This window comes from Henckelia pumila, chromosome 2 (assembly GCF_033568475.1).
Source record: "Henckelia pumila isolate YLH828 chromosome 2, ASM3356847v2, whole genome shotgun sequence".
Lineage (NCBI taxonomy): Eukaryota > Viridiplantae > Streptophyta > Magnoliopsida > Lamiales > Gesneriaceae > Henckelia > Henckelia pumila.
In genome coordinates, this window is record NC_133121.1 from 16,513,830 (window position 1) to 16,526,688 (window position 12,859).

Below are 12,859 nucleotides of genomic sequence, written 5' to 3' on the forward strand. Positions count from 1 at the left end.
TCATAGCAGAAAAACGTGAGAAAATCTGATATTCAAGCCATAAACGTGGACTGCTCAAAAATTCATGCATGATCTTCAATCAAAACCACATACACATGCAAAATCAATCCTTTTATGCATAAATCAGTGTAATATGACTCAAATGGTGTTCAAGAAGGGAATCAAAACGTGCCTTTGTGATTTATTCACTCGAATATACGTTACCGACGCGTAGATTGATCTCCGGGACGAACGGCAAGTCGAACTCGTGATTTTTCTTCAAAGTAATCGTGTTGTGTGTGCTGTGAAGGGAAAGGGTCTGCTGGTTTTCTGAATGGAGGCGGCTGATTGTTTAGACGTGATGTAGGGGAAGGAATGAGGGAGATTTCTAGGTATATATTTGTGTGTATAATAGGTTGGGTTAATTAAATAATTAAAATAAATTAGACACTTCTAAGCCCACAAAAATATATGATATAAATCTTTTAATTTTCGTAATAATAAATTAAGGGGATTTAAAAGCATTTTAAAAGCCCATAAAATGGCTCATTTTAGTGAAAAATGGGATTTTATACATATATATATTAAAACTATTATTTTCTAAAATAAAATCTTAAAATACTAATTTATAATTCCTAAAAATTCTAGTCATAAATTTTTGGATGAAAACTTTTATCTCGTTCGTCCACGGTCACGTCTATGCTATCGCAAAATAACCTTTATCAAATAAATTTGTAAATTTCATAATAGCGGGTTAAATGCTGTAATAACATTTAAAACATGCACATAATTCACATAATAAGTCATAAAATTAATTTAACACATTTTCACTTTATTTTAAAATCATTAAATCTCCTAGTTATGCATGTGAATTTACGTGACGAATTTCTGGGCGTTACAATTGTGTTGCTTGAAAAGGATGATAGGATTGAGTTTGTGTGAGAGTAATGTAGCCAATTTATACTGAAATCGAATCCATCCAACGGTTGTGATTTAGATCTGAAAACACACATTCAATGGTCAAGATATTGATCCGTGTAGAATCAATCAAACGGTTGTGATTTAGATCTGAAAACACACATTCAACGGTCAAGATCTTGATCCGTGTTGAATCAATCCAACGGTTCTAATTTAGATCTGAAAACACACATTCAACGGTCAAGATCTTGATCAATGTAGAATCAATCCAACGGTTATGATTTAGATCTGAAAACACACATTCAACGGTCAAGATCTTGATCCGTGTAGAATCAATCCAACGGTTGTGATTTAGATCTGAAAACAAACATTCAACGGTCAAGATCTTGATCCGTGTAGAATCAATCTAACGGTTGTGATTTAGATCTGAAAACACACATTCAAAGGTCAAGATCTTGATCCGTGTAGATTCAATCCAACAGTTGTGATTTAGATCTGAAAACACACATTCAACGGTTAGGATCTTGATCCGTGTAGAATCAATCCAACGATTGTGATTTAGATCTGAAAACACACATTCAACGGTTAGGATCTTGATCCGTGCAGAATCAATCCAACGGTTGTGATTTAGATCTCTCCAACGGTTACATTCTTCACAACTATTATATAATGTGATGTAATCATATTATTTTCTCACACCACTCATTTCACATTCTCATTATACTGAAAATGAATTCTCAATCCGAATTACAATTATCTTCCACTAGCTCATCTTCGTTGTCGGACAAAGAAGATGAAACACAAAATGAGTGGTTGAATGCTGTTGAGAGTTTTACAAATAAAAGAAAAGCAGTCTTAGATGTGATAACTCAAGAGCAAGAGTTGGTTGCTGCGTACATCATTCAAAATGATCAAGAAGCCACACACAAAGGTTCGATTTCAGGTCATGTAGTCATCCATCGTGATCGAGAAGTCGCCGATCGTAATTTATTCAACGATTACTTTGCTGAAATTCCAAGATATAAACAATGTTTCGAAGACGATTTCGAATGTCTCGAAACTTGTTCATTCGTATCATAAATGAGGTAAAGAATCATGATTCTTATTTCATTCAACGAGCTGATGGTGTGGGGTGGCTCGGTCTATCAACTCTGCAAAAAACAACAGCAGCTTTGCGCATGCTAGCATATGCTTTACCCGCGGATGCTACTGATGAATATATCAAAATTGAAGAATTTACTGCAATTGTGTGTATGCAACGGTTTTGTCGTGCTATGGTGGAAGTTTTTGCAGAACGATACTTGAGATCACCTACTTCTGATGATGTTGCCAGACTACTCTACATAGGTGAGCAACGAGGATTTCCAGGGATGTTGGGAAGTCTCGACTGTATGCACTGGAAGTGGAAAAATTGCCCAACGGCTTGGGCAGGTCAATATGCAGGTCGTAGTGGTTCTCCGACAATCATTTTAGAAGCAGTCGCTGATTACGATCTTTGGATATGACATGCGTATTTTGGAATGCCCGAAACAAATAATGTTATAAATGTGTTGGAGTCGTCTGGTTTATTCTCCAAACTTGCACAAGGTATTGCTCCTACTGCTTATTACAAAATTGGAGGAAAAGAATATGATATGGGATATTACTTAGCTGATGGTATTTATCCAAAATGGTCAACTATTGTGCAAAGCATTCATGATCCACGCGGACCAAAAAAGAAATATTTCGCAATGAAGCAAGAATCCTGCAGAAAAGACGTTAAACGTGCATTTGGAGTCCTTCAATCACGATTTGCTATCGTGGCGTCACCAGCACGTGGTTGGAAGAAACGTCATTTACATGACATAATGACATCATGTATCATAATGCACAACATGATTATCGAAGATGAACGCGATCTCAGTGCACCCATTCAAGATGCGCGAGAAACACCTGCTCCAGAAGTCGAAATGATTGTCGATGAGAATATGAAGTTTCAAGAATTTCTCAATCGATATAAAAAAATAAAAGACAAAGATGCTCACTACGCACTGCGGAATGCTTTAATTGAGCATTTGTGGGATGAATATAGTAGTTCAAATGTTTGAAGTTGTACTCGAACGGTCTAAGCATTTATATTTGAAATTATATTTTGTATTATGTTTGTGATTTGTATGTGTTATGTTTAATGTTGTATCCGTTTTGTATTCGTCTTATTTTTGAAGTTTATCCATTTTGTGGTTGTCTTATGTTTGAAGTCATACACATATTTATCAATTTTAATAATTATCATATATTAATTTGTATTATCTATAAATTAATTTATATAATAATAATTAAACCATAAACTTTAAATGTAATATTTATATGTATTAACAATAAAATATTTTTTAATTAATTAAAATATTATTTATATAATATGTAAAAATATTTATTAACGATAAAATATTTTTTTATAATCGCAAAATTAATTATATAGTTTGTAAAAATATGTTGAATAAAATTAATTAATATATATATATTTGATGTAAATAGGTTGGAGATGGATATTGTGTTTGGTGTAAAAATTGCACTGTTGTAGTGCAAAAATTGCATCAAAATGGTGTTTGTGGTTGGAGATGACCAATAAAATAAAAAAAAATATGTACATAAAATGATACGAACTAAATCATCCCACATTAAATCGCGAGTCCCAAAATTTATTGATCCCAAATATTCATTCAGTCTTACAAGGAAAACGAAATATAACCTAAAATAATTAATTTGAGTAGACTTGGACCGAGTCAAATTCCAAATTAAATTGACCGCTACACAATAAGAATTGTAACATAATAACTTTAATAAATATCCCGTTACATTAAGTTTTTTTTTATAGACAATATTCAAATTAATTTTCCATACATTTCCCATTACATTTTTTGTACCAATGGCCAACAACCATGTGTTATGCATGAAAAGCAAAAACTCTACTTAATCAAAGGATTTTTTTAAAAAAAAAAAAATTAGGCTCTCACAAATTAAATAAATAAAACTTGAGAGTCATGAAAGAAAATCCCCGTGGAGAGACTTCAAGAGTTGACTCAAAAAAAAAAAAAAGTTAGACTCATGATTCATGAACGAAAAAAATAAACAATAAAGAATAAAAAAAATTATCACGTCCCCACAAACTCAAAAGAAAATCTCCCGCAAAGCAATTTGCTCTTCCAATGGCTTCCACGCTCTGTAATGATCTCTTCTTCTTCTTCTTACTCATCTTCCCGCTCTCTGTTGTATCCCAAAACAGCGGTAACATAACGGTTGGAGCTTCATTAACAGCGGATGAAAGCTCGGAACCATGGCTTTCACCTTCTGGAGACTTTGCTTTTGGATTCCAACAGCTCCCAGATAACAAAGACATTTTCTTGCTTTCCATCTGGTTCGATAAAATCCCAGAAAAGACCATAATCTGGTACCAAAATGGCAGCAATCCAGTGCCTCGGGGCTCAATGATCCGTCTCGTTGCTGCGGGTGGTCTCGAGCTGCGGGATGCTCGGAACCAATTGATTTGGAGCACGGATCTTTCTCCTGATGAAACTGCATATGGGTTCTTGAATGATACAGGAAATCTTGTTCTTTTCCGCAATGACTCGACCCGGTTGTGGGAAAGTTTCAAGAATCCAACGGATACCATTGTGCCTACTCAAATCATTGAGATTAACGGCATGCTTATTTCGAGAAAATCGGAGACAAACTTCTCCCAGGAAGATTCTATGCCAGGATGCTCGACAATGGAGACTTCGTGTTCAGTACGAAAAGCATGCCTTCGAATATAGATTTTGATGATGATTATTATACCAGCTCCACTTCTGATCTCAACACATCGAATTCCGGGTATCAGGTTGTTTTTAATGAAACAGGTTCTTTGTTTGTTAGGAGAAGAAATGGGGGACAATACCATCTTTCGGCTCCTTCGATCGCTCCAGCTTCTGAAAATTATTACAGGGCAACCCTGAACTTCGATGGTGTTTTTGTTCAGTATTCCCATCCCAAGAATGGTAATCCAGGGTGGAATGATTGCGGCTATTGGCCGGATAATATCTGTATGTCTGTTGATGGACACAAAGGCAGCGGGGCTTGTGGCTATAATAATGTGTGCCGTCTGCAGAATGGGAGGCCTAATTGTCGATGTCCGCAAAGGTTTTCGTTGGCTGATCCGAATGACTTGTATGGCGACTGCCAGCCTGATGCTGCCTCCAACTGCGTCCAAGGCGAGTAAGGCTCACCGGACGACATATTCGAATTGGTGGAAGTTGAGGATACAGATTGGCCATTTAATGATTACTCGCAAAAATCTCCTAGTACAGAAGAAGACTGCAGATCATCTTGTCTGAATGATTGTTTCTGTGGTGTGGCAATTTACAGAAGCAACAGCTGCTGGAAGAAGAGGCTGCCCCTCTCTAATGGCAGAATCAATCTGGATTTGAATGTCAAGGCCTTTTTCAAGTTCAGAAAGAGTGATATTCCGTTATTGAATCCAAATACTTCAACTCTAACCACTGTGAAGAAAGACCGGAAATCGTTGATTCTTGTCGGATCAGTGCTTTTAGGAAGCTCGGTGCTTGTAAACTTGTTGTTCATATCCGCAGTTTGCTTGTTTATCTTCTTCAAACACAATAAAAAGATCTCGAATTTGAATCCAACAAATGCGGGATCAAATCTGCGTTGCTTCACATATGCAGAACTCGAGCAAGCTACCTCAGGGTTCAAAGAAGAGCTGGGAAGAGGTTCTTTCGGTGCAGTATACAAAGGCGTGTTGCCGGATTCTTCCAAAACCATTGTGGCGGTAAAGAAGCTCGAAAGTGTCGCCAAAGATTCGGAGAAAGAATTCAGAGCTGAGGTAAATGTGATCGGACAAACTCATCACAAGAATCTGGTCCGTCTCCTCGGATTCTGCGATGAAGGGCCGAATCGGCTGCTGGTGTACGAGTACATGAGCAACGGGACGCTGGCAGACTTCCTCTTGGTTGAAAAGAAACCGAGTTGGAGGCAGAGGATGCAAATGGCCATAGGGGTCGCCCAGGGACTAACATATCTACACGAAGAATGCAGCAAGAAGATCATTCACTGCGACATCAAGCCTCAAAACATACTTCTCGATGAACATTACAATGTGCGGATTTCAGATTTCGGAATGTCCAAGCTCCTGCTGATGGATCAGAGCCGAATTCTGACGAATATCAGAGGAACAAAAGGCTACCTGGCGCCCGAATGGTTCAGGAACACGCAGATAACAGTGAAAGTGGATGTTTACAGCTTCGGCGTGCTGCTTCTGGAGATCGTTTCTTGCCGGAGAAGCTTGGAGGATTTGGAAAGTGGCAACGAGTTATCTGTTCTTGCTGATTTGGCGTGGGATTGTTACACGGAGGGGAAACTTGATGTTCTGGTGGGGAATGATAGTGAAGCGTGGGATGATTTGAAAAGGGTGGAAATATTCGTCAAAGTGGGGCTTTGGTGCATCCAGGAAGATTCGTGTATGAGGCCGAGCATGAAGAAAGCATGCCAAATGCTTGAAGGGGTTGTTGATGTTGAAGATCCCCTGTGCCCATCTTCTTTCACCACACTTTCTTGAGGAGTCGTAGAATTTCCATTTTCATGGCGATGAAACTCGCGATCGTTACCGTCCCATGCATAACGCGCGTTAGAATGCCAAACATCATGTGTTAGTCGTGTTGATGTCTATTTAAATTATATTTATATATTGACGACGTGTAGCTCATCTGACATTAAGTTCTCGAATGTGTGAAGCTAGCTCGAGTTCGAGATCATTTGGAGTAGGTGAACTCTTGGTCATATGTGAGGAGTTCGATTCCCCTACCAACACTTTTTTGAACTAGTCTGTCACACAGGGTTTGCCTAGTGTGGTTTACCTGGCTAACGTAGTTTGCAGGCTATTGCGTTAGTTCGAAGGTTTACTCAGTGCGCATCGAAGATAGCGACTATCGGTTCCCACGTAAAAAAAAAAAAGAAAAAAATTTATATTTATGTGTGTTACTGCTAAATATGTAGTAAATAAATAAATAAAAGATGTTGATTATATGTGATACAATTTTTTTGCAACTAGTCCTTGTCTAGTATACACGTAGTTTTTAAATAGAACTTCAAATTAAATTTTTTATTTTATATTATTTTTATTTGTTTTTACAAAATATCTAAAGGTAAATTGTATAATTTTAATAAAATATATTGTAAATATTATTCATTTGACGTAACCATTTTTTATTGTGAAAAATATATGCAAACAAATATATTAACTATGTGTATAATTTTTTTATTTTAGTTTTAAAATATAAATATATTTTACTTGAAAATTTAAATATTTTATATTTATAATAAAAATATCATATATATGGAATAAAATATTAAAATATGAGAATGAAATATCACTTGGTTGAAAAAAATTAAAATAAGAAAAATATTAAAATTTAAAAAGAAACCGACGAAAACAAAAGTAACGATAATTTAAAGTAATGAATTAGATTTATAATATTGTTTATTTGTTTTCTAAATTTTTACGTATTTTTATACATTTAATGTTTTTTTAAACTTACATTTAATGTTTTAAGTAATTTATTTTAGGAATTAAGATTAACATTTAATTGCTTCGCAAAATATATTTGGACGTAAACCGTTTGAGATTTAATTTTTAAGAACAAAAATCGAACAAAGATTCCATCATGACGTTTGGTTAATAATAATTTATTAATTTATAAAAATAATATTATATATAATGTAAATATATGCATATGTATAATTTTATAAAAATTAGCTTAATTAATTTTTATCTTTCTATTTGAAAAAACCTTAAGTCCACAAATGTTTTATGTTTACATGTTCTTTTAAAAATAGGTACACTTTGAGTTTGAGTTGTGAATTTTTTATTACTCAAAATATACTAATACTTATAAACTAAGATTTAAGTATTAATCTATTTCCTTCAACTTGGCTAGAAAGTGGAAATAATCCCAACCACTAGTCACTACAGCCGCAATTTAAATTTAGAAACATAAAAAAAAAACAATTAACAAACTCATTGATGTTGTGAAAAAATAAAAATTTACGGTAAAAAGTAAATATTCCAAAACTCAAAATATATCAAACTCTACACTTTATAATATTTTTCTCTCAACTTCAATTGTATTTTTCATCACAAATGAAGACCTATTTATAGATCCACATTTGAGATTAGTCCAAAAATAAATACATCATCATCTACATCATCACACACTAATTTTCCACATTTTACAACTCAATATTCAACATTCAACATTCAATATTCAACATAATATTAATAATAATAATATTTTTCAACACTCCCCCTTGTGATGATGATTGTGATATGATGACTGTCTTCATTACGTGTTTTATACTGCCTCGTTAAAAACCTTACTAGAAAAAACCCAGTGGGATAAAAACCATAGTAAGGGAAAAAGAGTGCAGCCACGTAAACTCCCCCTCATGTTAATATGAGTGATTCTTCACATATTCCGCAGATTGCGCATCCCAATGTTGTATATATGTTTTCTGAATATCGTCGTGGGAAGTGCCTTTGTGAAGAGATCTGATGAGTTCTCACTTGATTGAATATAACAGATATCAATATCTTTATTCTTCTCAAGCTCTTGAGTGTAGGCAAAGAACTTTGGGGGTATATGTTTTGTTCTGTCACTTTTGATGTATCCTTCTTTCATTTGAGCAATACATGCAGCATTGTCTTCATACAACGTCACAGGCTTCTTGTCTACTGATAATCCACAAGAAGTTTGGATATGTTGTGTCATTGATTTTAGCCAAACACATTCACGGCTTGCTTCATGTAGCGCAATAATCTCAGCGTGATTTGATGAAGTTGTTACGAGTGTTTGTTTCTGTGAACGCCAAGAAATTGCGGTGCCTCCACGAGTAAATACATATCCGGTTTGAGAACGTGCCTTATGTGGATCAGATAAATATCCAGCATCAGCATAACCAATGATACTTTGATTGGTGTCTTTTGAGTACAAAAGTCCCAAATCTGTTGTTCCTCGTAGATAACGAAATATATGTTTAATTCCGTTCCAGTGCCTCTTTGTTGGATATGAACTGAATCTTGCCAATAAATTTACAGCAAAAGATATATCAGGTCTAGTGCAATTTGCAAGATACATAAGGGCACCAATGACACTTAGATATGGTACTTCTGGACCAAGAATAACTTCATCATCTCCACATGGACGGAATGGATCCTTTTTTATGTTTAATGATCTTACGACCATTGGAGTACTTAATGGATTTGATTTATCCATATTAAAACGTTTAAGGATCTTTTCTGTATAATTTGCCTGGTGAACAAAAATTCCACATTCCTTTTGTTCGATTTGCAAACCCAGACAATACTTGGTTTTTCCAAGATCCTTCATTTCGAATTCTTCCTTCAAGTACATCATAACTTCTTGAATTTCTTTATTCGTTCCAATGATGTTTAAATCATCAACATATACAGCAATAATTACACATCCGGATGTTGTTTTCTTGATGAAAACACAAGGGCATATTGGATCATTTACATATCCCTTTTTCATCAATTGATCACTTAGCCGATTATACCACATTCGGCCTGATTGCTTCAACCCATATAATGATCTTTGCAATTTTACAGAATAAAATTCTCTGGGTTTTGAACTTTGTGCTTCAGGCATCTTAAATCCTTCAGGGATTTTCATGTATATATCACTATCAAGTGATCCGTATAAGTAAGCTGTAACAACATCCATAAGACACATTTCCAAATTTTCAGACACTGCCAAACTAATCAAATATCGAAACGTAATTGCATCCATAACAGGAGAATACGTTTCTTCATAATCAATTCCAGGCCTTTGAGAAAAACCTTGTGCAACAAGTCTAGCTTTATATCTGACTATTTCATTTTTCTCATTTCGCTTTCGAATAAAAACTCATTTGTATCCAACAGGTTTTACACCTTCAGGTGTGAGGACTATAGGTCCAAAAAAACATTACGTTTATTCAGCGAATCCAATTCAACCTGAATGACATCTTTCCATTTGGCCCAATCATGACGAGTTTTACATTCACCAAAAGATTTTGGTTCATGATCCTCATTTTCATTTACGATGTCACAAGCCACATTATAAGAAAATATCTCATCAATATCTTCTATGTCTTTTCGGTTCCATATTTTTCCAGTATTAATATAATTGATAGAGATTTCACGATTCTCGTCAGTTTGTGGTTCTGACAGAATATTTTCATCATCAGGTGATTCTTCTGGAACACCATTTTCTATTTTATGATCGTCGTGTTTCTCTATGCCTTTTCTTTTCCGAGGATTTTTATCCTTGGAACCGACTGGTCTTCCACGCTTCAAGCGTTTTATGACATCATGAGTGTCTTCAATTTGTTTCTTTGGAATTTCAATTCGAGCAGGGGCATTTACAGCATGTATATATGATTTTGTTACCCCTTTTGTGTCTGCAAATGCATCTGGCATTTGATTTGCAATTCTTTGCATGTGCACAATTTGCTGTACATCTTTCTCACATTGTTTGGTCCTTGGATCCAAATGTAACAATGATGGTACATACCATGTGATTTCTTTTTCGATGTGTTTCTTTTCTCCCCCTAACACTGGGAAGATTTCTTCATTAAAATGACAATCAGCAAAGCGTGCTGTAAACACATCGCCTGTCTGAGGCTCAAGATATCTAATGATTGATGGACTATCATAACCGATATAAATACCGATTTTTCTTTGAGGACCCATTTTTGATCGTTGAGGTGGTGCAATAGGCACATACACCGTACATCCAAAAATTCTCAAATGAGAAATATTTGGTTCTTTACCAAATGCAAGCTGCAATAGGGAGAATTTATGATATGCACTTGGTCTGATGCGAATTAATGCTGCAGCATGTAAAATTGCATGTCCCCATATAGAAATAAGGAGTTTTGTTCTCATAATCATTGGTCTAGCAATCAGTTGTAGACGTTTAATCAATGATTCAGCTAATCCATTCTGTGTATGAACATGAGCAACATGATGTTCAACAGTAATTCTCATTGACATATAATAGTCATTGAAAGTTTGGGAAGTAAATTCTTCAGCATTATCAAGTCTTATTTTCTTGATTGTATAATCGGGAAATTGATTCCGCAATTTTATTATTTGAGCCATTAATCTTGCAAATGCCACATTCCGAGTTGACAATAAGCATACATGTGACCATCTGCTAGAAGCATCTATCAATACCATAAAATATCGAAATGGTCCACATGGTGGATGAATTGGCCCACAAATATCACCCTGAATGCGTTCAAGAAATATGAGTGATTCTGTTTGGATTTTAGCTGGTGATGGTCTTATAATAAGTTTTCCAAGAGAACATGCTTTACATTGAAACTTATTATTCTGAAAGATCTTCTGGTCTTTCAATGGATGACCATGCGTATTTTCAATAATTCTTCGCATCATTATTGAACCAGGATGTCCCAATCGATCATGCCAATTTGTTAATATTGAAGAACTATTAACCACCATATTTGATTCGATTGGCTTTATATGTGTACAATGCAATCCAGTAGGGAGCATTGATAATTTTTCAACCACATATTTCTTTCCTGATTTATATGTGGTAAAACACATATATTTCTGATTTCCATCAGTTATCGTCTCAGTATCATACCCATGAGAGTATATGTCATTAAAACTCAACAAATTTCTTTTCGATTGTGGTGAATATAAAGCATCATTTATCAGAAATTTTGTACCCTTAGGTAACAAAAAATGTGCTTTTCCACAACCTTCAATCAAGTCTACAGGACCTGATATGGTATTCACCATTGTTTTTGTTGGTTTTATTTCCAAGAAATATCTTTCATCTCGCAGAATAGTGTGTGTTGTACCACTATCTGGTATGCAAATTTCCATGATATTATTTCCATGTTTGCTCATAGCATTTTCCATATCAAACTTCACAAAAAATGCAATAAAGAAAAATTAAGTACAATACAAATGCAAAATATAACATGCTTTATAATACAAGAATGCATTAAAAATACAAATTTGTTACAATATAGTCCCACCAATCTTTTAATCAATGTTTTCGAAATCATTCAAAAAATCTGCAGCATTGAAACTAGTTGAGCTAATTAAATGGTCACTATTTTCAACAAAATTGGTCTCTTTTCCTTTCCCTTTTGTCGATTCTTTATAAAGCTTACATAGATGCTCAGGGGTTCGACAAATATGTGACCAATGTCCTGGAGTGCCACATCTATAACAAACACTCTCAGATCTTTTTGAGTGATTTTCATTTTCACTCGGGTTTTCATGCTGCCTTTTTGGTGGGTGGTTCGCGACGTTCTTTTGAGATGAGTTATTGAAGTAACTATCTCTATTATTTTCATATCCACGGCCGCGACCACGACCGCGATCATTTTTACGTCCACGTCCACGCCCACGTCCTCGACCTCGTCCACGACCAAAATCTGGTCTATGCCTTTGATTTTGATTTTCATTTTTCATTACGACATTTGCTTCAGGAAATGCCGTTGATCCAGTGGGTCGGGATTGATGATTTCTTATTAACAATTCGTTGTTCTTTTCCGCCACAAGAAGACATGCAATGAGTTCGGAATATCTCGTAAAACCACGCACTCTATATTGTTGTTGTAGAGTTATATTTGATGCGTGAAAAGTGGAAAATGTTTTCTCAAGCATTTCCATCTCTGTGACTTCAAGTCCACAAAATTTTAATTGTGAGACTATTCGATACATTGCAGAATTATATTCACTGACTTTTTTAAAGTCTTGGATTCTCAACGAATTCCATTCATCACGGGCGGTCGCAAGTATCACTTCCCTTATATGCTCAAATCTTTCTTTCAACCCTTTCCATAAAATCATTGGGTCTTTTTCTGTGAGATACTCACATTTCAACCCTTCATC

The 12,859-nt window shown here is 35.1% G+C and overlaps 2 pseudogenes; both read left to right on the top strand.

The window, feature by feature from the left end:
- Positions 1 to 1,626: 1,626 nt before the first annotated feature.
- On the top strand, positions 1,627 to 2,984 carry LOC140877281 (uncharacterized; annotated as a pseudogene).
- Positions 2,985 to 3,938: 954 nt separating this feature from the next.
- LOC140883794 (G-type lectin S-receptor-like serine/threonine-protein kinase RLK1) lies at positions 3,939 to 6,859 on the top strand (annotated as a pseudogene).
- The last annotated feature ends 6,000 nt before the right edge of the window (positions 6,860 to 12,859 follow it).